The sequence below is a fragment of the Anolis carolinensis genome, chromosome 2, assembly GCF_035594765.1.
Source record: "Anolis carolinensis isolate JA03-04 chromosome 2, rAnoCar3.1.pri, whole genome shotgun sequence".
Taxonomy (NCBI): domain Eukaryota; kingdom Metazoa; phylum Chordata; class Lepidosauria; order Squamata; family Dactyloidae; genus Anolis; species Anolis carolinensis.
Window position 1 is genome coordinate 158545151 of NC_085842.1, and position 25431 is coordinate 158570581.

The 25431-nt window shown below is 43.1% G+C and overlaps 1 protein-coding gene and 1 non-coding gene across 4 annotated transcripts in view; both read right to left on the bottom strand.

Annotated features, from left to right (window-relative positions):
* The window catches only part of nr4a1 (nuclear receptor subfamily 4 group A member 1), a 42904-nt gene that overhangs the window by 14018 nt on the left and 3455 nt on the right, over positions 1-25431 (bottom strand). Inside the window, exon 1 of one of the 3 annotated variants that reach the window (XM_016991213.2) lies at positions 7876-8091. The exons of 1 other annotated variant lie outside the window; for it this stretch is intronic. The gene's annotated coding sequence lies outside the window, so the exon portion shown is untranslated. Of the gene's footprint in view, positions 1-1895; positions 2154-7875; positions 8092-25431 lie in introns of those variants that run through there. One more of the 3 variants, XM_062970943.1, reaches the window with a different exon arrangement.
* On the bottom strand, positions 5772-5872 carry mir5397 (microRNA mir-5397). Its single transcript, NR_129998.1, has one exon. It is a non-coding gene; the product is annotated as a microRNA mir-5397 (primary transcript).

A 25431-nucleotide genomic window follows, 5' to 3' on the forward strand; every position in this document is an offset into this window, starting at 1 on the left:
TGGATTACAGAGGGTTGGGAAGGTCTCTCTGCTGCAATCCATCTTTGATCCTCCAGATGTTACAATCAGCCATATTGGTTGGAGGCTTCTGGGAACTGAAGTCCAAAACCATCTGGTGGGTGAAAGTTTTCCCAGTGCCTCTAGTACTTCCCTGTCTTCAGAACTGAATCCCCATATGCAGAGGTAGGCAACCGTGGAGCACTAGATATTTCTGGACCACAATTTCCTTAAATCCTTCAGGCTGGATATAACTGATGGGAGCTGTAGGACCAAATCATTTGGAGGACCACCACTGTCTATCCTTATGGAAATTAGCAACACTACATTTTCTTGGAGGAGGCAGTGGATTGTTCAGGAAATGCTTTGCATGAGTGACTGCTGTTCTCAGAGGAGGGGTGGGAGTCATGAAACCCTCCAGATGTTGTAAATAGGAATAGTAAGCAAAATAATAGGATGCACTCTTAGCAGCCACTTTCACAAATAGTGAGGAACGCTGGGAATTGCAATCCAGAAATACATGAAAAGCTGCACAATTCCCAGTCCAGTAGCTTGGCAACCAATGATTAGAGCCGAAACTTGTAAATACAACATGCAAACATCAGCAGTCAATCGTGGCACTCTCCTTGTCACTGTGGCAGCTCCATTTACTGATTTCTGCACAGAAGAGCAGAAGAGGCATAAGGGCAGGCTGGACAAGGTCTTTTTGCCCTTTGGCAACTATACCCTGGAACACTGACAGCACACCACCAACATGTCCCCTTATAATGTCTGTAAGACTGGCACAGTAGCTGAGTTACAAACATCCGACTTATGGACGACTCATAGTTAAGAATGGGGGTGGGACAACAAGAAGTGAGAAAAATCTACTTTTAGGAAGGGAAATTAACCCCTGAAAGAATTATCATGTGGAAATGTTGTCTCCACTGAAGATTTATCACCAATACTTGTTTCTACTACAAGCTTTTTTTTCAAAATCCAGTTATCACAGGGACATAAAATGAGGGGCACAGACAGCAAAACAAACACCAAATGGGTGTTAACCCTTCCGTATGCTAGCCAAAGCTTTAAAAACTCCAAAAAAGTGGTTGGAGTTGCACTTCAATGTCCCTGTTCCAACTTACATACAAATTCAAACCTACAGAACCTATCCTGTTTGTAACTTGCTTGCGGATTGCCTGTAAATGAAGTTGCCCCCTATATTAACCATCCATGGCTTGGAAAATATTTTTAAATTCAAAAAGCAAATCTTGATTTTGCCACTTTATATAAAGGACACCAAGTTACTATGCCATTATATATCATAAGACTAGCACACTGATGGTTTCAGGGGCTCCTGGAACCAAACCCTACCTAGCAGGCACTAACGGCACATTTTTAATAGCTATATATCTACTGAAGTAATAATAATAATAATAATGAAGTACACTTCTGCATTATACTCAATTCAACATTTCTCCCTCTTCCAGGAAAAGGAACATTTTTAGTTCAGTGTTACAATTATGCAAAGAATACTATGTAAGTTTATTTCTTAGATCTAAAAAGTAAACATTAAAAACAAAACACTATTTGGCCAGAGTAAAGAAAAGGGAAAAAAGAGAAGAAGCAGCAACAACAGAGGTAGAAAGCAATACATCCCCCAGAAATAACTTTTCTCTGTGTGTCTATATTTGTCGTACTATATGAAAAATTCCCACCTGTCCTGGCCCATTGAAACTAGTGACATATAAGTTTTAACCTGGACAATGTCCCACTGATTTCAATGAGTCTGCCCAGATCATGATGGGAACCTGGCTCCTGCCCAACCCTATATTTCCAAACATTGCCATAAAGTAGTTTTTGAGTCCTATTGATCAGCTGAAGCTCCAATACCATTGGCTAGCTTGGATTCCACCTACCTGTCTGAATGCTGCATAAAAAAACAACCTATTCCTGCCCCGGGGGAAGCAGTTCCCTCTTTCCTCAAAATCTCAGGGACTAGACATGGTTGAGGTCAGCAGTCGTCTGATGCACAGGGGCTTATGGCACACTGCCGGGAGTGCCAGTTCCTCCGGCAAAGGGCTTCCAGGATGAGCATTTTTCTCCTCCGGGGGAAGTAGTGTCTAACATCCCCTTCCCCATTTCTCCAATCCGCCACTCAAGAACAGACATCCCACATGGTTGCCATGACAACGGGTGCAAATCCCCCCCTTGGCCGCCAGTCCCTTAAGATCCTTGTTGTTCTCACAGACAAATGGCTTCTCTCCTAATGGCAGGCGGGCAGCCACAGTCACACCACAGTACAGTAATTCTGCAGGACAGCGTCCCTCCTTGCATGTTTCTCTTTGCTTGGAAGCTTGATTGTTTGGATAAACCTCCTATCTCACTTTTTTGGTGTTAAAAACAGGTGCAGCGACCCTCCAAAGATTGTTTGACTACATCTTCCAACATTCTTCAATATGCTGGTTAGGCCTGCTGGGACCTGAAGTCCAACAACACCTGGAAGGCTGCACTTTGCTCATTTTCAAACTAAAATGAGAGAGCTTTTAGCTCTTCAGCTGTCAAAGGGTGAACCCGAACTGCAGAATTATCACACTTTAAATCCACTTTAAGTGCCTTGGCTTCATTCTGAAGAGGGAATTGGATCCCCTTGAGTTACATCATTAGTGCTCCGTGTTAAAAGTCACAAAACTACAAACCTCAGAGAAAGTAAAGCAGTATGACTGATAAACCTGTGTAAGGTGGATATGCCCTTGATCTACAACTCCCTTTTTTGGGTGCGGCCCATGGAAGCTGGTCTGAAAATGCTGGGGAATGTTCACATGTTTTAAAGGAAGAGAGAAACACAGGTATTAAACACATACACATCCTTGCTTCCTACCAGAGCACCGCTTGGATAACAAATTGTTCCAAAGATTTCTGGCTTGAACATAAAAATAGTTGTCTTAGGGGAAACCAATAATTTCAAATATGGTATACTTTTAAAAAATAAAGTCTGATGAACTAAATGTCTCAAAGGAACACTGCTGGGGGATCAATAAAGCTGATGTCTATCAATATAATTTATCTCTGGCTAATTTACTTGTAAACACTGAAAACTGCTCATGGGCTCCCCCTGCTGGACTACCAAAACAGTGACGAGGATAAATGTCTCTACCATTGATAATCAGTACAGTATATTGGAAAAACTTTGTATATTAAGCCCGCGAAAGATCCTTAACTTTGAAAAGGAGCTAGAACTTTCCAGAATTGTTTGCCAAAAATATTGGCTTCTCCTGGAGATATTTAAACAGAAAGATACGTGGTATTTTGTTTGGATGCAGCTGCCATACTCCAGTTCAGTGAGCCCTCTTGCTTTTCACCTTGGCTATTTCTCTTAAAATGGACTATTTGGGAGTGATTTAAGATATAATAATAATAAGTTATCAAAGGTTTTCATGGCCGGAACCACTGGGTTGCTGTGAGTTGTCCGAGCTGTATGGCCATGTTCCAGAAGCATTCTCTCCTGACGTTTCACCCGCATCCATGGCAGACATCCTCAGAGGTTGTGCAAACTAAGCAAGGGACTTGTATACATCTGTGGAAGCTCCAGTATTAAAAAAATTCTAAAATCAGGGCAGTAAACAAAGAACAACACTTAGAAGACAGGGGAATTCCAGACATAAAACAAACAGAGCCAGGTAAAACACCTCCCAACAGAGGATTCCCCCAGGCAGAATTCAGCCAGGCCTTGAAGCTGCAAGGCTTTTCAGTACTAATCAAGGTGATTAATTGCAACATTCACACTTGCCTCCAACAAACAAGACCTTCTCCCACCCTGGATATTCCACAGATAAATAAACTTGCTTAGTTTCCAATGTACCTCATAACCTCTGAGGATGCATGCCATAGATGTGGGTGAAACATCAGGAGAGAATGCTTCTTGAACATGGCCATACAGCCTGGAAAACTCGGCAACCCAGTAATAATAATAATAGTAATAATAATAATAATAATGCATTATTCGCCGATACATCACACAGTCCTAGACACTTGGAAAGTGTGATCCAATACAACAGCCAGCAGAGTGGCTTCTGTGGACTCATGTTGTTGTGTTTCAAATAATAATAATAATTTAAAACTTCCCTCTTTTTTTGTCTCGAGGCGGAGCACAACATAGTCAACTACATCTATGAAAGTACATTAGGTTCACTTAGTGTTTCAACCTTTTGCAGGAAAAAGCCCTATGACATTCAATATTGTCTCCTGCAATGTGCTGCAACCAACAATTCATCCTTTTGACATGCCATGCTTGCTGAACAGCTCTTAATTAGGGGCTGCTTAGTGATTCAAATGTCTGTTATATAGCCACACAAGTGATGGACATATGTGTGTGTGTGGTGTATGCCAACATATATAACTGAAAAAAGACAGAAGTGAGAGCATCTGATGTGTTTTATTAACCTCGGTTGTCAGTTATATTTTAATGCTACTTCCAAAAAATTGATCTCAAATCACAGTCCGAGGTGAATCTGCTCAAACAAGACCTCAATGAGACTTGCTGAAATACTATTTTAATGGATTTACTCTTATGTAAGTTGGATACTACTCGGTGCAACAAAACCTATCTACCCCTAGGTTTTCAACGTTTTGTGCCTCCCTCTTAATATTTTGACGTCTCCAAGACTGGGCGGCAAGGAGGTGCCTGTGGGGCCCATTTGGAATGAGGACAACTGAAAACACAAGCGCCGCAAGTTGACTTGATCAGCCTTTGAAGCTTGGTGCATGAACTTAGAAACAAGAGGAGCTGTGAAGGGCGGGTGGGGAGGGGGGACGAGGGCTTGCCAGGTGCTCGAATTTGATGCTGCACCTGTTGCTCCGCACATGCCAGGAACGGCAAACCCCATGAAGCCACATGAAAGGGGCCAGGAGGGGGCCCGTCCTGATTTATGCCCTCCGCCGCCTGTGCTGGTACCAAGCTGCTTTGCAAATCAAAATCCTTTTTTCAAAAATAAAAAACACAGAAGAGCATCTCTTTTGAGGTGGTAGAAGGAAGAAGACCTCAGAGAGCTAGAAAAAGACTTTTTCAGGTTTTCCCTGTACTATCTGACCCACCCTTCTCTTTGCAGAATGAAATAACTGTTTAATGTTGGGAAAACAGAATTAGTGGGCTTGGATCTAGAATCCATAGGCTGGGGCACACTGGTTTAGGACTTTCGGCCAGCTTAAATCTTATCAGTTTCAATATGTCTATTCGAAGTATGATGAAGGGCTGGTCACAATCCATTGCAACAAACTGTATTCAAAGCAGTAAGGAAAAAGAATTTAGGAAAGTTGCTCTTTGGATTTTCCAACTTTTTAAAATTCCCCAGCTGGGTTGAGATGGCTAGGGGATTCTAGGATTTGTATTCTAAGATCCTATCTATACTGACAATTTAATGCAGTTTCAAACCAGTATTAGGAAAGTGGTTATACTGTGCAGAGGATTACACAGGAAATCCTGGAATCAGTTTGAGGCCCGGATGGAGATTGCATAAACAAATCACAGAGCACTAATGTGCATTAAAGGTTTGCTTTTGTGTACTTTTGCAAGAGTTTGTTGTCTGGCCAGCAGAGTTTAGAGCTAGCTTCGAACTGCAACAAATGGTCAGTGCAGATGGGGGGGGGGGACGACGACGACTCAGAAAGTACCTGTTCAATGATCTGGTTAGGATCAAATCTCTTTGCTGCCATTAAGCAAGGAGAGAGCTTTGCATTGTGTGATCCAGCTGTCTTCAGAACAAGCAAACCAACCTGAAGTTCCCTCACTTTGTGCAGAAGCTTGCAAGCTTGCAGGTTAGGCAGAAGGCTTTACCAGGCAGGGCATATTCAGCCTGATGAAGCAAACTTCTGCGTAACATGAGAGCTGCGAACAACTCAAGAACCAGGATATATCGCTTAAATGTTTATCCCATCCCTTTCATATCACAAAACATGGGTACAAGGAAGTATTTGTAGGGGTCCTGATTAGACATACTGTACTTCATCACATCCCACTGGATGCACGCTGTGGTTGGGCAGTCAAACATCAGGCTCAATTCTCAACACTTCCCCATCTGTTTGGATCCTAAAACTGCCAAACCTTTTTTCCTGTCACAATCAAGGCTAGCGATTATATATATAAAAAGAAAAGAACCCAAACCCTGCCACTTGAACGTCACATTGTCCACATCTGCCAAAACTCCCACCAGCTCAGGTTACGGCAGCTTCACCCTTGGAAAAGCAAATGCGGACGATGAAAGCTGGCCCCTTGGAAACAAGTGCACCCTTGTAGGATCCTCTCTGGCCAAAGCACTTTGAGGTCTTCAAAGTGCACAAGGAAGGAAAATCCCAGCACCAAAACACATTTCCTCGGTCCTCAGAAATAATCCTCACAGCACTGGAAGAGGCCACCAGGGCACTCGGTAGGTTTGTGGGATACAGTTTTCTGGCTTCACATCCCATTTGAAACCCCATCCCCTCTTGAAAAAGGATCCATCAGGTGCCCCCTCCCCAAATCCCAAATTTTCTTCAGCCTGCAAACCCAGACACACCTCCTTGGAAGCAAATAGTGGCTGCGATTTAAATAAACCTGAGCAGAACTCTGCTGCCTTACGATGCACACAATTTGACACCACTCTGGCTGTCCCTGGCTCAATGCTATGGAATCCTGGCAGTTGTAGTTTGGTGAGGCAGAGAAGGCATAAAACCTTGTAAAACTACAACTCCCTCTGTGTTGTCGAAAGCTTTCATGGCTGGAATCACTGGGTTTCTGTGAGTTTTCAAGGCTGCATGGCCATGTTCCAGAAGCATTCTCTCCTGGTGTTTCGCCCACATCTATGCCTGCCATAGATGTGGGTGAAACATCAGGAGAGAATGCTTCTTGAACATTGCCATACAGCCCGGAAAACTCAAAGCAACCTACAACTCCCACTAATCCATACTGTTAAGCCATGGCAGCCAACAGTGGTGTCAAATTTGATTAATTCCAAAGTGTAGCTGCACACTGAGGTATAGGAAAATTATACACAAAAGAGGGGGGAAAGTTTTCAATGCTGTCCCCAAGGAGATGCTCAGACCTCTTCCACGTTCAGACTAACTGTCTCCCTGATTATGTATGAGAAAATACATAATACAGTAGAGTCTCACTTATCCAAGCTAAAGGGGCCAGCAGAACCTTGGATAAGCAAATATCTTGGATAATAAGGAGGGATTAAGGAAAAGCCTATTAAACATTAAGTTAGGTTATGATTTTACAAATTAAGCACCAAAACATCATGTTATACAACAAATTTGACATAAAGAGTAGTTTAATGCGCAGTAATGCTATGTTGTAATTACTGTATTTATGAATTTAGCACCAAAATATCACGATATATTGAAAACATTGACTACAAAAATGCCTTGGATAATCCAGAACCTTGGATAAGTGAGACTCTACTGTACTGATTATGTATGAGGAAAGACTGGTCATGTATGAGAAAATAAACAACCAGACATCCTTAGTTGTGTATTTTCTTTACATCCTGATGATGCACAGATATTTGCAACAAAAAAAGTTCACAAAAATAGTCATGAAAATATTCACAAAACTAATCAAGAAACTAATTATAAAAAGAGTCGTGAAAATAGTCACAAAATAATTACAAGAACTTTTGCAAAAAAAAATTAACAATCATCATGATGAAAATATTCAAAGAAATATTCCAGCTTGCAAAATTATTCTACCCATTAACAAAACCCACAAGCCAAGCTCACCAATCTACATCAACAATCCTGATGATAAGATCAACCTGCCTCCCATGCATTCATCTTTCAATCCCTTTCTCCCTTGCAACAATCAGAAACAGTGTGGAGAGAGAAAGTGAATATTTAGCAATAGCGCCACAAAACTCGACATACCCGAGCCGAGGCAAAGAGAGCGGTGCTGCAGCGCCTTCCTTCCACTTTTCTCCCCCTGGGTCGCCTTGCTCTGCTTTGGGAGCTCCTGTCTTATATACTCAAGATCGTATATGCACGAATGGAGAGCGAGGGAGCCGCTGCTGCTACTAGCGCTTCTCTTGCTGTTGCTGCTTCTGCTGCTGCCGCCTGAGCCAATGGGGCGCCCCAAGCCCGCGGCCGGGAGATTCTCTTAAGCTCTCTGTGACGCACGCGGCGAAGGGGCGGCGCGCGCGCGCGGGAGGGATCCTCTGACGCACGCGCCCGGCTGCAGCCTTCGCCATAGAAGGCGAAAAGGGGCGGCCTGTTCCGGCGCCCGCGGAGCGAAGGGGAGGGGTCGGAATGTCTGCGCGGGTGACGCACGCGGGGTTCCATTGACGCACGCCGCGCCATTGTTTGATCTAAAAATAGAACCCGCGGGCCCCCGGCTAAAAATAGCGCCCCTGATGCTGATGCCGCTGCGGGCCCAAGCTCTCTCCCTTTCTCCCTCTTTTTCCTAAGCGTGCGCGCGCGGAGGGAAGGAGGGGAACATAAATAAAGATATAATATAGAGAGATATAAATAAAGGAAGAAATATAAATATAAATAAAGGAATATAAAAATAAATAAAGGAATATAAATATAAAAGAATATAAGTAAACATAAATTTAAATACATATAAATATAAATGAAGCAAAATATAAAGGACTATAAAGAAATTTAAAAAGTAAAAATAAAGGAATATATATATATATATATATAAAGGTAAAGGTTTTCCCCTGACGTTAAGTCCAGTCGTGACCGACTCTGGGGGTTGGTGCTCATCTCCATTTCTAAGCCGAAGAGCCGACGTTGTCCGTAAGGTCATGTGGCCGGCATGACTGCATGGAGCGCCGTTACGTTCCCGCCGGACATTTGCATGTTTTCGAACTGCTAAGTTGGCAGGAGCTGGGGCTAACAGCGGGCGCTCATTCCGCTCCCGGGATTTGAACCTGGGACCTTTCGGTCTGCAAGTTCAGCAGCTCAGCGCTTTAACACACTGCGCCACCACACATACACGTATATGTATATAAAGGAAGAAACCATAAAAATGAACAAAATCAGGCTCCCAGTATTTTTTAAAAACCACTAAAATCAGGACAGTAAATAAAGAAAACGGGGAAATTCCAGACAGGAAACAACCAGCTAACAACCTGCCAGCAAATAATTCCCCCAGGCAGGAAACAGCCAGGCCTTGAAGCTGCAAGGCCATTCAATGCTAATCAAGGCGGCCAATTGCAGCATGCACACAGACCAGAGTTCTTTCTCCCACCCAGGACATTCCACAGATATTGCCTCTTGCCTAGTTTCCAACAGACCTCACAACCTCTGAGGATGCCTGCCATAGATGTGGGCGAAACGTCAGGAGAGAATGCTTCTGGGATGGCCATTTATAAATTATATATATATAAAAAAATTAGAGGGTCATAGGAAGGAGCAGGAAAGGGATCTTGGATATATTATCCAAGGAAAGGAAGGCATCTGTGGGAGGGGGATCTCGGAGTGCTCCTCACCTGCGGGGGTGCGTCTACACCGTGGAATGAATGCAGTTTAACGGCACTTTAATTACCATGCCTCAATGCTATAGAAACCTGGGATCTGTAGTTTGGTAAGGCACCTTTTTTGCAGGACAGGCGAAAGACGTGAAGCTACAACTACCAAGAGTCCATAGCAGTGAGGCAAAGTGATTATAACCTGGGTCTGATTGCAAAAAGCGGCCTGGCACCCCCTCTTTTTCCGGTGGTCTCTTCCCACGTGGGAAAATCCACCCTTGCGAGGCTTGGTGGCAATGCAGCCCTGGCCCCGCCCACCCCATCGTAGCTCCTCCCCTTCCTTCCTTTTTTCCTTCCTTCCGGGGGGAGAGGAAGGGCAGGAGGGTTGGGAAAGGCGGCATCACCCGTGACCCGGTGCCCTTTCCCACGGAAGCCGAAGGGGGGTGAGACCTGCCTCCACAATGAGCAACGGATTCAAGCTACAAGGAAAAGAGATTCCCCTTAAACGTTAGGAAGAACTTCCTGACCGGTTGGCTGTGAGTTTTCCAGGCCGTATGGCCATGTGCCAGAAGCATTCTCTCCTGATGTTTCACCCACATCTATGGCAGGCATCCTCAGAGGTTGAGAGATGTTGGAAACTAGGCAAGTGGGGTTTGCATATCTGTGGAATAATGTCCAGGGTGGGAGAAAGAACTTTTGTCTGTTTGAAGAAAGCGTGAATGTTTAAATTGGCAATCTTGTTTAACATTGAATAGCTTCAAGGTCTGGCTGCTTCCTGCCTGGGGGAATCTTTTGTTGGGAGGTGTTAGCTGGCTCTGATTGTTTCCTGTCTGGAATTCCCCTGTTTTCTGAGTGTTGTTCTTTATTTACTGTCTTGATTTTAGAGTTTTAAATACTGGTAGCCGGATTTTGTTCATTTTCCTGGTTCCCTCCTTTCTGTTGAAACTGTCCACCTGCTTCTTGTGGATTTCAATGGCTTCTCTGTGTGGTCTGACATGGTGGTTGTGAAAGTGGTTCAGCATTTCTGTGTTCTCCAATAACATGCTGTGTCCTGGTTGGTTCATCAGGTGTTCTGCTATGGCTGACTTCTCTGGCTGAGTGAGTCTGCAATGCCTTTCATGTTCCTTGATTTGTGTTCAGGCAATGCTTCGTTTGGTGGTCCCTCTGTAAACTAGTCCACATGTGCATGCTATATGGTAGATTCCTGCAGACACCTCCCAACAAAGGATTCCTCCAGGCAGGAAGCAGCCAGGCTTTGAATCTGCAAGGCTATTCAATGCTAATCAAAGTGATCAATTGCAACATTCATGCTTGCCTCAAACTGACAAGAGTTCTTTCTCCCATCCTGGACATTATTCCACAGTCTGTTGACTAGTTTCCAACAGATCTCATTTTCACATTATCCTAGTCCTATGTAGCCGGGCACACTATAGTTGGTGTATTATGAAGTTTTCTGGCTTAGAGATAAGGTTTTAATATCTGTGTGCCCTGCTGCTAAATGGACCCAATGATGCAATCCTCCTGAGTTAATTTTAGCCAGCCAGTCACTACCCTGCTTAGCCCCATTTAGCAACACTGGGCTGTTTCCCAGGTTTTTGGCTTTCCTGCAGCACAGTCCACTGGTCCCCAGCCAGAGTCCAGTCTCATAAAGTAATAAGGCACATGTGGAGCCATATCTCTGGAGCCAAGCAGGTCAGGCAGTGTACGCCAATAGGGCACTGCTAGGGAAACTCACATCTTAGTTCCCATGGGGAGGGGGTGGAGGTGGGAAGGAAATAGAACATTAAAGTTTAGCTCAAACCAACTGCCATTGCAAACCTTTCCCTGTTAGTTGTACACCTTTGATACGATGAAGTAAAAGGAGTGGAGTGTGAAGCATCAGCAAGCCAAAGGAAACAACAAATGAAAAGATTATGCTGCGACTTGATCTGTTATTAAAAATCATACACATTCTAGCTGATTTAATGGATTGATTTGTTGGCATTTGGACAAATATCACTTCCAGTATGGTTCTTGCTACTAAAGCAGTTATAATTTTGAATTGAAAATTTGCTCTCCAGTCAAGGACGCTTTGTGCTGATTTTATCTCTAAGCTGTTTGGACAATTAATCTGTTGCAGTTTTTTAAACATACAGAGAGTGAATTAAATGAACTATGTGGATGAACCCCAATGACAGCAGAGCCCAATAAAGAGCATGTGTCCTTCCTTGCCATCTCCGGCTGACTGGCTGTTTTGGGTGACAGCCTGCTGGAATCCCCCCTGGGCTTCCTCCATGGAGCAAGGGAAACTAGAGACAAGGGTGACTAAGGAGTCCAGAAGAACTAGGTCAGCTCCTGCACGTGCCTCTTTGCACCTGTTGCTGTCCGATGGCTTTCCCTGCAGGGCTCATCCGTAAATACATTTTCAGAAGTATTCCCTTGCCTCCCAGAGAGTCCCTTCTGAGAGATACCTCTAACACAGGGATTGGCAAAGCAGACCCTGGAGGCCATATGTGCCCCCACCAAAGCCACCCTTGAAGGCTTTAACCTCGCCAAGGTCTCCAGGCTCTTTTTTCTGGGCAAATGTAGGGGTGAATTCTCTTTCCTAGAAGCCTTCACAAGAGGCTGTTTACCTTTTGAAGAGTTTATAGCCCCCTCACCACCACTTTTGAAAATCAAAAGTGACTTCTAGCCACTTGATTTGGTAGTGCATTTCTGGCAATCCATTTAACTAGGTATTTTTAATTACAAAAGTGTGAGTAAAGCACTGAAAGGGTTAAATGAGCTAGTGTTGCCCTGTGGAGAGTGAGTAAGCCAAAGCCTGTTAGAGTTTGTGGGCCAAAGTTAGTGTCCTGAGAAGTGTGAGAGAATGCCTCAGTGTGAAGTAGGCCTGGTGTGAGAAGGCCCAGGTTGAAGGCCTAGTGTGTGAAGCTCCATTGTGAAGGCTGCTGTGTGTAAAGCTGCTGTGTGAAGCTCCTGTGTAAGTTCATTGTGAGAGGAGGCTCTGTGAGAGCTAAGCTGTTTATCTGCATGAAAAAGAAGCCCAGCGTGGAAGCAAAGAAGGAAGTATAAATAACTTTATTTGTGTTATGGAAACCTTGTTTTTGTAAATAGTGCAGCCATATTATTTTGCTACAAAGAAAAGCCTCCAAAGGAGAAGATATAACATTGGTCTGTGTGTTTTTATTCTTTTTATCATTTTTGGCTACTGGTGCTGGGTCAGGGTGCTGCTAATAAGTTACTCAGCTATATATTTATGGGAAGGGTCTTTTGTTAATAAGCCCACTCGCCCAACAATCCTTGCTATCAGCGGACAGTCCTGAACAATCACAGTTGCTCTGCTACAAATACCTTCATGCTCCTTTTCCATCTTCCGCTGTTTCTGGAAAGGCAGCTTGTCATTATGCAATTTAAGCTTTTTCTTTCTTCTGTTTATTAAAGATTTACAATTCCTCAAAACAGGTTATAACAAAAGCATCATCCAGCTAGGATATGTGAGAGTGCATGAACTGACACACAAATTTCACTTTCCTTGTATTGTACCACAGTAATGATCTAAGATTCATTCTTCCTCTTCTTGCTTAACTTATACAAGACTTGTGTGACCTGGTTTCTGGGCTATGAAAGCTTGTGCCATCATAAATGCGTCAGTCTTTTAAGGTGCGACAAGGTTTTTTTATGGACAACGTGGCCAAAGCCCTCTGGGAGCTGTTTCATGACTTCAAGTTCCTCAGTCATTCACTGGGCTGATGTCTCTTGTGGGTTAAAGGTACAGGGTTTTAGCCTAATATACTATGACAGACCATCAGGAGATAAGACGTATGAGGACATTCTGATGGCTTGTCACAACCAGTTGATGAAGTGGATGTCGGTCCATGAAAGTTTATGACTGCATTTGTCTCCAAGGTACACAGAAGTTTCAGACCCCTTCTACACTGCCATATAAAATCCAGATGTTTTGCTTTGAACTGGATTATATGGCAGTGTTAGATTCATATAATCCCATTGAAAGCAGATAATGTGGATTATTTGATTTGATCTGGATTATATGGCAGTGCAGAAGGGGCCTCAGTGTTATAACCCAGTGGCTAGATTTGGTGAAAGTGTCTTGACCTTCTTGGTGAACCACGGGGCAAGAAGGATCCCTCCAGCAGGAAATTCAAACCAAAGAAACCTCAGTGTTGTAGGTCATTTGCTTTTCAATTTGAACTTCAGGCTGCTAAACTTACATAAGATCAAACACCATACAAGTAGCCTCAATGTACCATCAATCTCATTTATCTGGTTGATTTCTCACTTTTCTCTTGAATTGACCTCAAAATGGCTTACAATATAAGTTAAAATAGAACACCTAAAGCAATATGGAAAAATTTAAAAGGTATTTAAACCATGCATTCAATTAAAACATGACAATGTACAACAATTTTTTGTGTGTGTCAGGAGCGACTTGAAAAACCAAGTCTGAGGTGAGAGAATTGGCCGTCTGCAAGGACGTTGCCCAGGGGACACCTGGATGTTTGATGTTTTACCATCCTGTGGGAGGCTTCTCTCATGTCCCCACTGAGAGAGAGAGCTTACCCGCTCTCCTCAGATTAGAACCACCGACCTGTCGGTCAACAGTCCTACTGGCACAAGGGTTTAACCTGTTGCACTACTGAGGGCTCCATTGTACAACAATTAAAACACTTAAAATACATATAACATATCAAAAAGCAATCCACCCAATTACAAGACCTTCATTACATCCCAGAAGTAACACAAGCACTTCCACAGATAGATATTTCCAATACAGTTCAGCTGTACTAAAAGTAGAATAAAGGGACTTCAGAGTTCTAACAGCATGTAAGATTGTCGCAAGGTTTATCTGCAGCTTGGTGTTAGTCTAGCCCAATGTTTCCCAAATGCTTATCTTTCAAATGTTTTGGACTACAGCTCCCAAGGCAGCTGAGGTTTCTAGGAGTTGAAGCCCAAAACACCTGAAGGACTTGAGTTTGGGAAGCACTGCTTTAGCCTCTTTTGGGTTGCCATTGTCTGCCTGTTTTTCCAATTTGATCGTATTCTTTATTCATGTGCAATAACCAGAGAAGTACAATAGTATTTCACAACATACTTTTGCCCAAAAGACACTAAGATACTGGCTGGTTCTTCCCAATTCCTTTTATAATACTCCCCAATGTGCATTCTGCCTTTAATACAGTGCCTTCATCCTGGGTTGATATTTTCACTGAGCTGTCTACTACATCTCCAAGATCCTTTTCCTGAAAAATCAGCTGTCTTTTAATGGGGTGGCAAATAAATTGTTAGATGATTCATTAATTTCACAAAGCAAGGGGACATACTCTAAACCCCTTAACTATTTTGTGTTATATGAACCTGAATATTACCACTAACAGATAACAGTAATAAGCAACCGGTCTCCTAAAAAGTGGTGTGTTCTGTCTCCTTAAATGTGGTATGGGGAAGAAATATGCCCCTTTCCCCCTAGATGTTAACTCTCGCCCTCTAAAAGGACCCAGGGGAGAGGGGAACATATATAATGATTGACAGGGGGGAAATACATAGAAACACTGCTGCTTTCCTTCCAAAAGGCAGAAGGAAAGGGGCAAGCTCAATCTAAATGGATCTGCACACATACATTAATTCATACTTTCCAATTGTCCAACTTTTTAGCTGCTTTTTAAATGTTCCAGTTTATTTCTTGTATTCACATTTTTTTGCTACAAAAGTAACTTGCCTTACTCAGAGGGCTGAGACAAAGAACAAGCTGCTTCTGTCTCTCTAAGCTTGTCTGTTCTCTTCATTAAGACCTTTTTGCCATCTTTAATAATAATAATAATAATAATAACTTTACTCATGTATCCCGCCACCATCTTCCCAAAGGGACTCGGGGTGGCTTCTACATGGCACAAGGTGCCCAAAAATACAACATAAAATAAAACGCAATTTAAAACATAATTAAATAAAACATATAATATAAAACTCAATTAAAACTCAATTTACCATACTCCATTACTACATGCGTCCTGGTTTTCATCTGCAAAATGTTGGAGGGTATACAAGGCTGAAATCTTGGCCATGTTTAAATCAAAATGAATTCAGTGGAACACATTTTGGTGTAGACATGCACGCAATCACACTATAAGATTTTGTCTTCTCTCTTAAAGCCTTTACATGTAGGGACCAAAACATTCTAAGCAATTACGGTATTTCATGATAAAATATTTTTGTTTAAGTGATAACGAAACCGAGACCATTCCTGGCAGCTTTTAATTTGTCTACAATACCCCAAGTTCTCCAGTTTCGTGAGACATCATGCCTGTAACCTCCAAGTGGAATTCTGTAGGCCAGGCATAAAAGACACTGAAAACTTAGCAGCTGGAAAGATTGATGTATTTTCCTATTGTTAAAAATATTTTTAGCTTGGGCAGCCTCTGGGTTTGCTTAAAGGCCTCACGTTTGTAAAGCCGCCTGCGTAACAAGATGGGTTTTATTGCATGTTGGAGCTTTAGCGCCTGGCGGGAGTCCCAGCACAGCAGCTGTGAAAGGGAATCGGCCCTTGGTTCTTTCCAGCAGTTTCAAAACATTGGCTTTTTAGGGCAAACCCTAAAATGTAAGGAATGTGGAATGCAACTAAGGATGTCCTGGATTTTTCCTCTTTCCCTTCCAAGTTAGGTTGGTAAATAGATCACTGAAGGATAATGGTCACATATGCGTGGGCTGTCCAGGAATAGTAAAGGAACATCCTGCTTCTAAAGGGGATTGTGGGCAATCCTTTAGTTAAAAATAATGTTGGAAACTGTTCTACGCTGAATCAGACCACTGGTCTATCTCAGCAAAATATGGTCCCTTCATCACCAGGAGTCCTCCCTCGAGATGACAGGTTTTTCCTCCTCGTTCATCCAAGAACTATGATATCGGCATGTTGAGAGTGGCTTGCTCTTTTGAGCTTCACTACTGCTTTTTCTGCCCCTCTTCAGCATGGCCTCTGGTTGTCAGTGAAGTCACAGAATCCTAGTAATATTAGAAAATCTGGAAGTTATCGAACCAACTACACCCCACTGACACAGTAGGTCTCAGCTCCATCATCATACCATTGCAGTATTGAGATGTGATAAGAATTTGCCCAGGGTAATGAAGGGAGCATGGAAAAGATTTCTTTAAAAATATGTGTTGCCTGTTGACTTATGGTGACCTCATAAATTTCACAAAGTTTTGTTAGGCAAGGAATCCTCAGAGGTGGTTTTGCCAGTTCCTTCTTCAGAAATATAGCCTAAAGCACTTGGTATTTGTTGGTGGGCTTCCATCTAAGTACTAACCAGAAATGATCCTGCTTAACTCTCAAGAGTTAACTAGCCTTTCTATTATCTAAAAGGTAATAACTACAAGGTAGGATTTTGAACACTGCGAGCCAGCCCACCAAGGCTCACCAAGAGCCCTTGAGCGATTTCATAGATTTTGAATAATCATGGAATCATAGAATTGGAAGAGACCACATGGGCTATCCAGTCCAACCCCCGCCATGCAGGAAAAGCACGCTCAAAGCACCCCTGACAGATGGCCATCCAGCACCTGTTTAAAAGCTTCCAAGGAAGGAGCTTCCACCCCACTCAAAGACAGAGAGTTTCACTGTTGAACAGCTCTTACAGCCAGGAAGTTCTTCCTAATGTTCAGGTGGAATTTCCTTTCTTGTAATTTGAACCTATTGCTCCAAGTCCTGGTTTCCAGGGCAGCAGAAAACAAACCTGCTCCCTCCTGCTTATGACATCCTTTCACATATTTATACATGGCCATCATGTCTCCTCTCAACCTTCTGTTCTGAAGGCTAAACAGACCCAGCTCTTTAAGGCACTCCTCATAGGGCATGGTCTCCAGACCTTTGATCATTTTGGTTGCCCTCCTCAGGACACCTTCCAGCTTGTCAATATCTCTTTTAAACTGTGGTGCCCAGAATTGTACACAGTACGTTAGGTGCAGTCTGACCAATGCAGAATAGACTTCCCTGGATCTAGACACTATACTCCTTTTGACACAACCCAAAATCCCATTGCTTTTTTAGTTGTTGCATCACACTGTTGGCTCATGTTCATCTTGTTGTCCACAAAGACTCCAAGATCTTTTTCGCCTAGATTGTTGTCAGGCCAGGCACCACCCATTCTGTATCTTTGCATTTCATTTTTTCTGCCTAAGTGGAGTATCTTACATTTGTCCTTGTATCAAATTAGACAAGCCTCTTGTACAGTCAGTATATGCTCCTTAGAGAAAGGACAGCTGGAGAATGATGATAAGAAATAGTTTGCAGAAATTGGTTATGTAAATAAAATGCATTTGATTGCAATTCCAGATGAAAAAGGAGAGCAGCACCATAAAAGGCAAAAATAAATCAACTAGGTGGTAGACCTAGGTGAAAAGAAATATATTCAAAGAAGTGTATATACCGCAGTCTAATCCTCTCATGGCTTCAATGGAAAGTTCCACTGAACTGAATAAGGGTGCCTCAGAGTAAGCAGTGGTTTGAGGCTTGCAGATTTACTGATGTCTAAGGATCAGGCAAGATCTCCCCCCTCCTCCAGTCATGGAAATGTGGCTTGCCACTCTGGGGGAAGACTGGCGGGGGAGTCCTAGTCAGATCTCCCTGCCTTTCATGAGCCACATTTATTTCCTACCTTATCCTCAAAGTAATCGCTAAAAGTTGTCACAGGGAGAAAGGTGTTAGGTACACATAACACTGGGTTCCACTCTTGGCCAAAGTGTGACTGCAAAATGGGAACTGTGTATCATCAAAAGCTCACATACAGCAGCAACAACCTCAAACGTTAAGACCATAAAAGAAGACCCATATTGCGCTCTTTGGCCTTCATACTTAGGGAAGTGAAGGTGCTGTTAGTATATATATATAAAGAGGCAGTGATAGCATCTCTTCAAAGCAGGGATAGGAAGTGTGTGGCCCTCCAGATGTTGCTGAGCTCGAATTCACAGCATTTCTCCCCACTGGCTCTGAGCAAGGGCTGCTGAGAGTTGTAGTATGAAATGATATGGAGGGCAATACACTGTTTCCACGTTTGTGTCAAATAATGTGAGAGGTTACTATAAAGAAAAAGGAGTACTCTTACAGTGTTAAGAGAGTAGCATGCCGTTGCCAGGAAGAAAATCTGAAAGTCGCTACCAACCAGAGTAACTGATTATAATCATCCTGAACTCCTTGTTCCAAAGTCATTCCATTTATAGCTGGAAATCAGGCCTTTTTGTTGTGATTCTATTAAATTACGAAGACCATTCCTTTTACTAGTCAGCTGAGTGGAACAAACCCCAAACACTGCCTCCATTGCTGGGGTGAACCAATTGTTAACATCCGCAGCAACACTATGTACTGGCAATCACATTGAATCGCCCGGTAGAAACTAAATCGCCTTTGCATTCTGTTCCGGCACAGTCTGGTTCTACAAAAAAAAAAAAAAGGGGGGGGGGGTTTGTAAACCTGGTAATCAGGAAACGTTCCTAGACATCTTTTGGTTTCAGAATGTTCCTGACTTAAGCACCACATTTGAAGCCAATAAGCTAGCCTCCATTACTAAAATGCTTTGGAGCTTGCTCAATAAAGGTATTAATGCTTCGTGGATTGTGTTACTAAAAGCATTTCTGTACTGGCTATCTTCCTGCATGGGCAGAGGTTGGACTGGATGGCCCTTGTGGTTCCTTCCAACTCTATGATTCCATCTTTTCCTCATCGCTGTCTATCAACCATCACTTTGCATATATGTGTGTATCTTTCATTCAACATTTTGTTGGGATTGATTCCCAATGCTTTGCTCAAGATACCATATAAATGGATATGACATATTGCCCTATGCACTATCATTAATATTTAAGAAAGTTTTATAATGTGTGTCTTCTTTTTAAAAAGTCATGGTTTTGATTAATTAAAACAGCTAATTCAAATGTTTTAACAGAACTGAATATTCTAATTTGAAAGACAACTTTTTTATCGTGTCAGAAGCAACTTGAGAACATACTGCAAGTTGCTTCTGGTGGGAGAGAATTGGCTGTCTACAGACGTTGGCCAGGGGACACCCGGATGTGTTGCTGGGAGAGGGGGCAAGATATAAATAAAGTAAATTATTACTACTACTACTAATACTAATACTAATACTAGTACTCTCAAAGCCCCCGGCCAGCACTAGTCATGCTAGTTGGGGGTACTGGGCGCTGCAGTTCAAAGAAGTAAGTTTTCTGAGCTCTGCTTCTTGTCATGCACAATCTTATGCCTTCATTCTTTCACCATAGATTCAGAAAAAACTCTGCATTGGTTCTCAAGTGCCAAGAGGAGATACACTTGAAATTGCATGAGTCCTGGGGTTGCCGAACACATGTGTGTAAAACCCTTTGGTTCTGGAAGTTTCTCCTTTCAGCCTATATCTCTCCACAATGAAACAGCTTCAGGGCTATTGTTCCTAAACACTAACACAGAGATGTTGCTTTGGGAAAAATGGGGCCCTGGATGTTAACTCCCATCATCCTTTGTCCGTTACAAGACTGACTATAGGGCTGATGGGTCTTGTAGGTTGGGAACACTGAAAGGGCCCCCAATGCCTACCCTTGTCCTAGATAAGAGATGTCAAATTCATTTCCATCGAGAGCCACATCAGTCTTGTGGTTGCCTTCAAAGGGCTGTTGAATCCATAATTCTTTTACATAGTGGTCAGTGCTCTAGTTTTTACCCAGTTTGGGATCCCAGATGTTACTGACAACTCCTATCACTTTTAATTATATCAGCTGTGCGGACTGGGGATCATGAGAATTGCAGGCCAACAGCATTTGTGGTTCTGAGGTTGGGGAAGGTTTAAGGACATTTTAAACTCATACATCATATCCCTAAGCCTTGTATCTCATGATGTCTCATGAAAAGGAATACATCTGGGGGACCGCATAAAATGACATGGCAGGCCGGATTCGGCCTACAGGTCTTGAATTTGACCCATGTGCCCTAGATGGAATCTGGTCCCTGCAATTTCGCTTTTCCCATATTGGCTCAGCCTATCGGCTCCCCCATTAACTGCCTCTCACTTTACAGGGATCTTGTCTAGACATACAGTCTGCTCTCATGTTGAGCTTGGATCTTCAGGAACCCAAGTGAACAGCTGAGAAGCAGACAACTGTGTGCCCAGCCCAGGTGCAAAGCAGATTAACAAAAAGTACAAAATCCTCCGAACCAACTGCTGTGTGTTCTGGACAGGAATGTGCCAAGGGGGCTTGGAGTTCCTGGCTAGGATTGTGGTTTATTGATATGCTCTAGATAATACGGAAACTTCCAAGGAGCCAAGTAGTCATTCCCAGGAGAGCTGGCGCCTCACTCTCAAAAAGATATCAACAAGTTCAGAATCAAGAGAAGCTTTCCAATCTATTTGGATTCCAAAAGATCAAGTGGGGATTCAAGATTCATAGTTTGTATCCAACCCTGGGACTATAAAACCAGTCTGGTTTCCAGAGCTTGGAAAAGTTCCTTTTTTGTATAATAGTTCTCAGAATTTCTCCGCCACTGAACATCCTGGCTGAAGAGTTTTGAAAGAAAACCAGCCTGTGCTTTATAGATTATAACAAAGCTCTTGATTGTGTAGATCATGAAAAACAATGGATCACTCTTAAAGAAATGGGTGTGCCGCAACATTTGATTGTCCTGACGCACAGCCTGCAGTCAGGATAAGAGGCTACTGTTGTTAGGACAGAATATAGATAAACAGAATGGTTTCCAATTGACAAGAGGTCAGGCAAGGCAGCGTCTTATCACTTTTTCTGTTTAACCATAGGCCAAAAATATCATACAGAAAGCAAGATTAGACTTGGAAAGAGAAGGCATGAAAATTGAAGGAAGGATAATCAGCAATTTAAGATATGCAGATGATACCACACTACTAGTACAAAATAGCAAAGGCTTGGAGTAATTACTGAAGAAAATCAAATGAGGGTTTACCGCAGAACAAAAAAACCTCAAAATAACTACTGATGATTGACATAATTTTAAAGTAGATGATTAATACATTGAAATGATTCAAGAATATTTTGGCTCAGTCATCAATTAGAATGGGGACTGCAGTCAAAATTAGAAGAGTAGATTTGGAAGGACAATTATGAAGGAACTAGATAATATTTTCCTAATTTATTTGAAGTTAGAATGATTCAGGTCATGAAATAAATCAAGATCCTTGAAAGAAAGATAGAATAAAAATGTCGTGGTGAGCAGAACAAAATTCTGCAGCTGGTTTCTAGGATATGCAGAATACTGTTGTATCAGAGGATGACAATGCTTGTGTTTTGTTTTTTATGGCTCGCTCCCAGTAATCTCGTAAATTTAGTTCTGATCTTTCTCAGGTTCTCTACTCATTACCAATACACAATATGTGTATTGGTGAATCTCGGGTGGAGAGCTCCCTTTGCTGTGTATGCAAGGCAGCGGGCTAGTTTAGGTGAGGCAAGGCAGATTACTTGGCACACAGCTTTCTCCTCCAGCACCTTGCTGCCATATTTCCCAGCATTTCTCGCTGAAGGCAATGCTGTGTCCTAGAGTCAGCCCTGAAGACCATTACAGCAGAATTCTCTAATTCCTGCACAGTAGATTAGTTTTTAATTTGAAAAAAAACAAACTTCTGGAGAGTATGGAGTGGAGAGAGACCCTCCCCTCTTAATATTGCAGAAGAAAAAATAACAAAAGAGACTACTGGAAGAGGCCTCCTGCTATACATCATCCTGACCTAAAATGACATCTTATTGTTTTACTAATATTTTTTTCTTTCCGCACTCCCACCCCCAGGGCAATGTACACCTTCAACCCATGTATCTGGGAGTCCTGCCACAACCATTTGGATTGGCAGAGAACCAGCCTCATAGTAAAACATCTTTATTGGCAAAGATAAACAGGTGAAGAACAAGGTGTACGAACCTGTCACTCTGTTGACTGGCCCCGGTGAGGCCATCCGACCCCCCCCCCCCTCTTCCATAGGATTAAAAGAAATCCCATCTTTCCAAGAAAGACATATTTGTTTTAAAAATTCACCCTTTGCTTTAAGCAAAGATCAGACAGCCTTCCAAAAGTATTAGATTGCAAGTTTCAGCAACCCCATCTAGCATAGGTCATAGGAATGCTTGGGGTTGTAGACAAACAACATATGGGAAACCAAACATCACAAGAGGGTAACAGTACATTCTCATTTATCTGCCCAACAACTACAACTGAGATGCATACTGCCTTTGAAATGGGAAGAGCATTTGTATACAATTTGTTATACAAGAACAGAGTTTGGTACCACCAGCCAAAGACGTGAAGAAATATTTCTTGGGTGGCCTTTGGCAAAGCGGATAACCGAAGTTTTCATCTTCTCCACCCCAATAAGGTTGCTTACTTTATTTGCACATAAATAATTTACTGTTGTGCTTCATTTCAGTGGTCTAGCACTGTAACCTGTTGCTTAATGAGAAGCAGACCAACCATTGTCAACCTGGTACTCTCATCATCTTCAGCAAGAGTGGCAGCTAACCCGACACATTGGCGAATGATGGATGTTCTTGTCCAGCCTATCTGAAGTGCACAAAAACTGGGAAAGGCCACTTAAGCCATTTCTCCTCTGCATTAACTCTAAGCAATTTACCAATCTGCAAAACAATTACAAGTAGAGCTCAAACAACGGAACGGCTCTCCCTCCCCTGTCCCCCAAAATTATTCCAGACAAATATCTAAGGAGGATCCCTTTCTTAGCCCAGAATATTAAAGCTACCCTTTTTTCCAGGTTTTTGATCTCACACACATAGAAAGAAAAAAATGCTATGTTCTTATATCCTTGACTCCCAGTGAAAATGATCTGCTGTGAGGTTAGCTTTTTGCTGCATTAAGGCTCAGGATCCCTGCTTTCTCTCACACTCAGCGCACAAAGAAAGCCTGCAGGTGCAGCAAACACCTTGTGCAGGAGCCGCCTGGCCACTTGCCAGCCGCAGGGGAAGGCACGAACCCACAGCTGTTTCCAATCATCCAGGGCCGGGCCAGGAACTCCTAGCAAGGTTTGGCAGGCGACGCACTGGACGCACGCATGTTTGTGTTTCAGAGGAAGAAGCCAAGCCCACAGGGGCGTCAGAGAAAGCGTAAGGGGCGTCCCACCCACCCCTGGACGTCAGCAGCTGGACAGGCCTGGCTCGCGTCAGCAGGACTTGGAAGGACACACCGGCCTCCATATATGGGCCATGTGGGGAATCCCTTCAATACCAAGGCATCTTGCCCTCCTCCTCCCGCTCATTCACCTCTAAAGCCTAGACTTTCTGGCTAAAGTCTGGGAAGGGAACTTGGAAGCCCCACTGCAGGGCGGATGCCAAAAAACTGATGTGACTGAGCAAACACTGGCTGTGTTCACCTCCTTTCAGCACAGTTATGAAAGAGAGTTTCTTCTGCCAGAACAGGAGGCAACGCTCCAGAAAGTTAACTGGTGTGTACTATAGGAGTGGCACTTATCTAACATGCGTAAGGCTCAACTCCTTTTTGAAAGGATGCTTTCTAAAGAGGGAGCATTGGCTCCTGTAATGCTCTGTGACTTCCCACAGAGTTCAAATCAAATATGAGATCGAAATGGCTACTTCCCATTAAAGCAAGCAGATTCTCACAAATGCTATGACTCTCTCCGTGTGGAGCAAAGCAACTGTGCACAGGTTTAAAAGCTAACAGAAAACTTTGGCTCACCTGTTCCGGACCAGCAGAAGGAGAAGCACTCCAGCATCACACTTACTGTGTGCTAAGTGTCCATCCTAAAGATGCTCCTATGCAGGCTAAGCCCTCACTCTCAGGAAGCAAGGTACTGAGGTTCCATATAATCACGCCAAAGCTGGCACTCTCAAAAGGCTCCAAGGCCCATAAACAATTTTCCCTGACATTAAGTGTAGTCGTGTCCGACTCTGGGGGGTTGGTGCTCATCTCCATTTCTAAGCCAAAGAACTGGCGTTGTCCGTAGACACCTCCAAGGTCATGTGGCCAGCATGACTGCATGGAGTGCTGTTACCTTCTCGCTGGAGCGGTACCTATTGATCTACTCACATTTGCATGTTTTCAAACTGCTAGATTGGCAGAAGCTGGGGTTAATAGCAGGAGCTCACCCTGCTCCCTGGATTCGAACCGCTGACCTGTCAGTCAACAAGTTCAGCAGCTCAGTGGTTTAATCTGCTGCACCATCAGGGGCTCCCTTTTATAAAAAGGTCCTGAGCAAGTCACTCTCAGTCAGCCTCAGGAGGGCAAAAGCAAACCTCCACTAAACAGATGTTTCCAGGAAAGCATTATGATAGGGGCACCATTCATCAGAAATTTGAAGGTACAAAACAAAACAAAAACCCTTAAGCATGCTAATCACTACACATATTGATTTGAGAGCAAGTTCTTTGAAATCTAGTGAGATTTACTTCTGAGCTGACAGAAGGCCAGGCTGAACAAGTGGTGGTTTAAGCCAACCAACACAGTTTGGGTCATCTAGGAATTTGTTTTTTATGCCACATGGAAATACATCAGAGAGAGGGGAAAGTGATAAGTGTAAATACAGGTGTGTGTGTCTTCAACTGTCCTGTTGACTTATTGAGTGGAGACTTCATGAATTCCATAGATTTTGTTAGGTGAGGATTATTCAATGGTGGCTTTGTCAGCTCCCTCCACTTAAATATAACCTACAACACCTAGTATTCATTGAAGATTGTCCATCCAAGTACCAAGGAGGGCTGACTCTGCTTAGCTTCCATGATAGGACAGTATTTAGGGCAGTGGTTCTCAACCTGTGGGTCCCCAGATGTTTTGGCCTTCAACTTCCAGAAATCCTAACAACTGGTAAACAGGCTAGGATTTCTGGGAATTGTAGGCCAAAACACCTGGGGAACCACTGGTTTAGGGCCTTTGTGCCATTTGGCTCCATGACATGGTGAATGCAATGAACAGAGTTGTTGATCTTTGCACACTGACACTGCTAACTGTCTACAGCCCACAACAGCAACAGGTCTAGGTCCTGGGAATGTGACATTG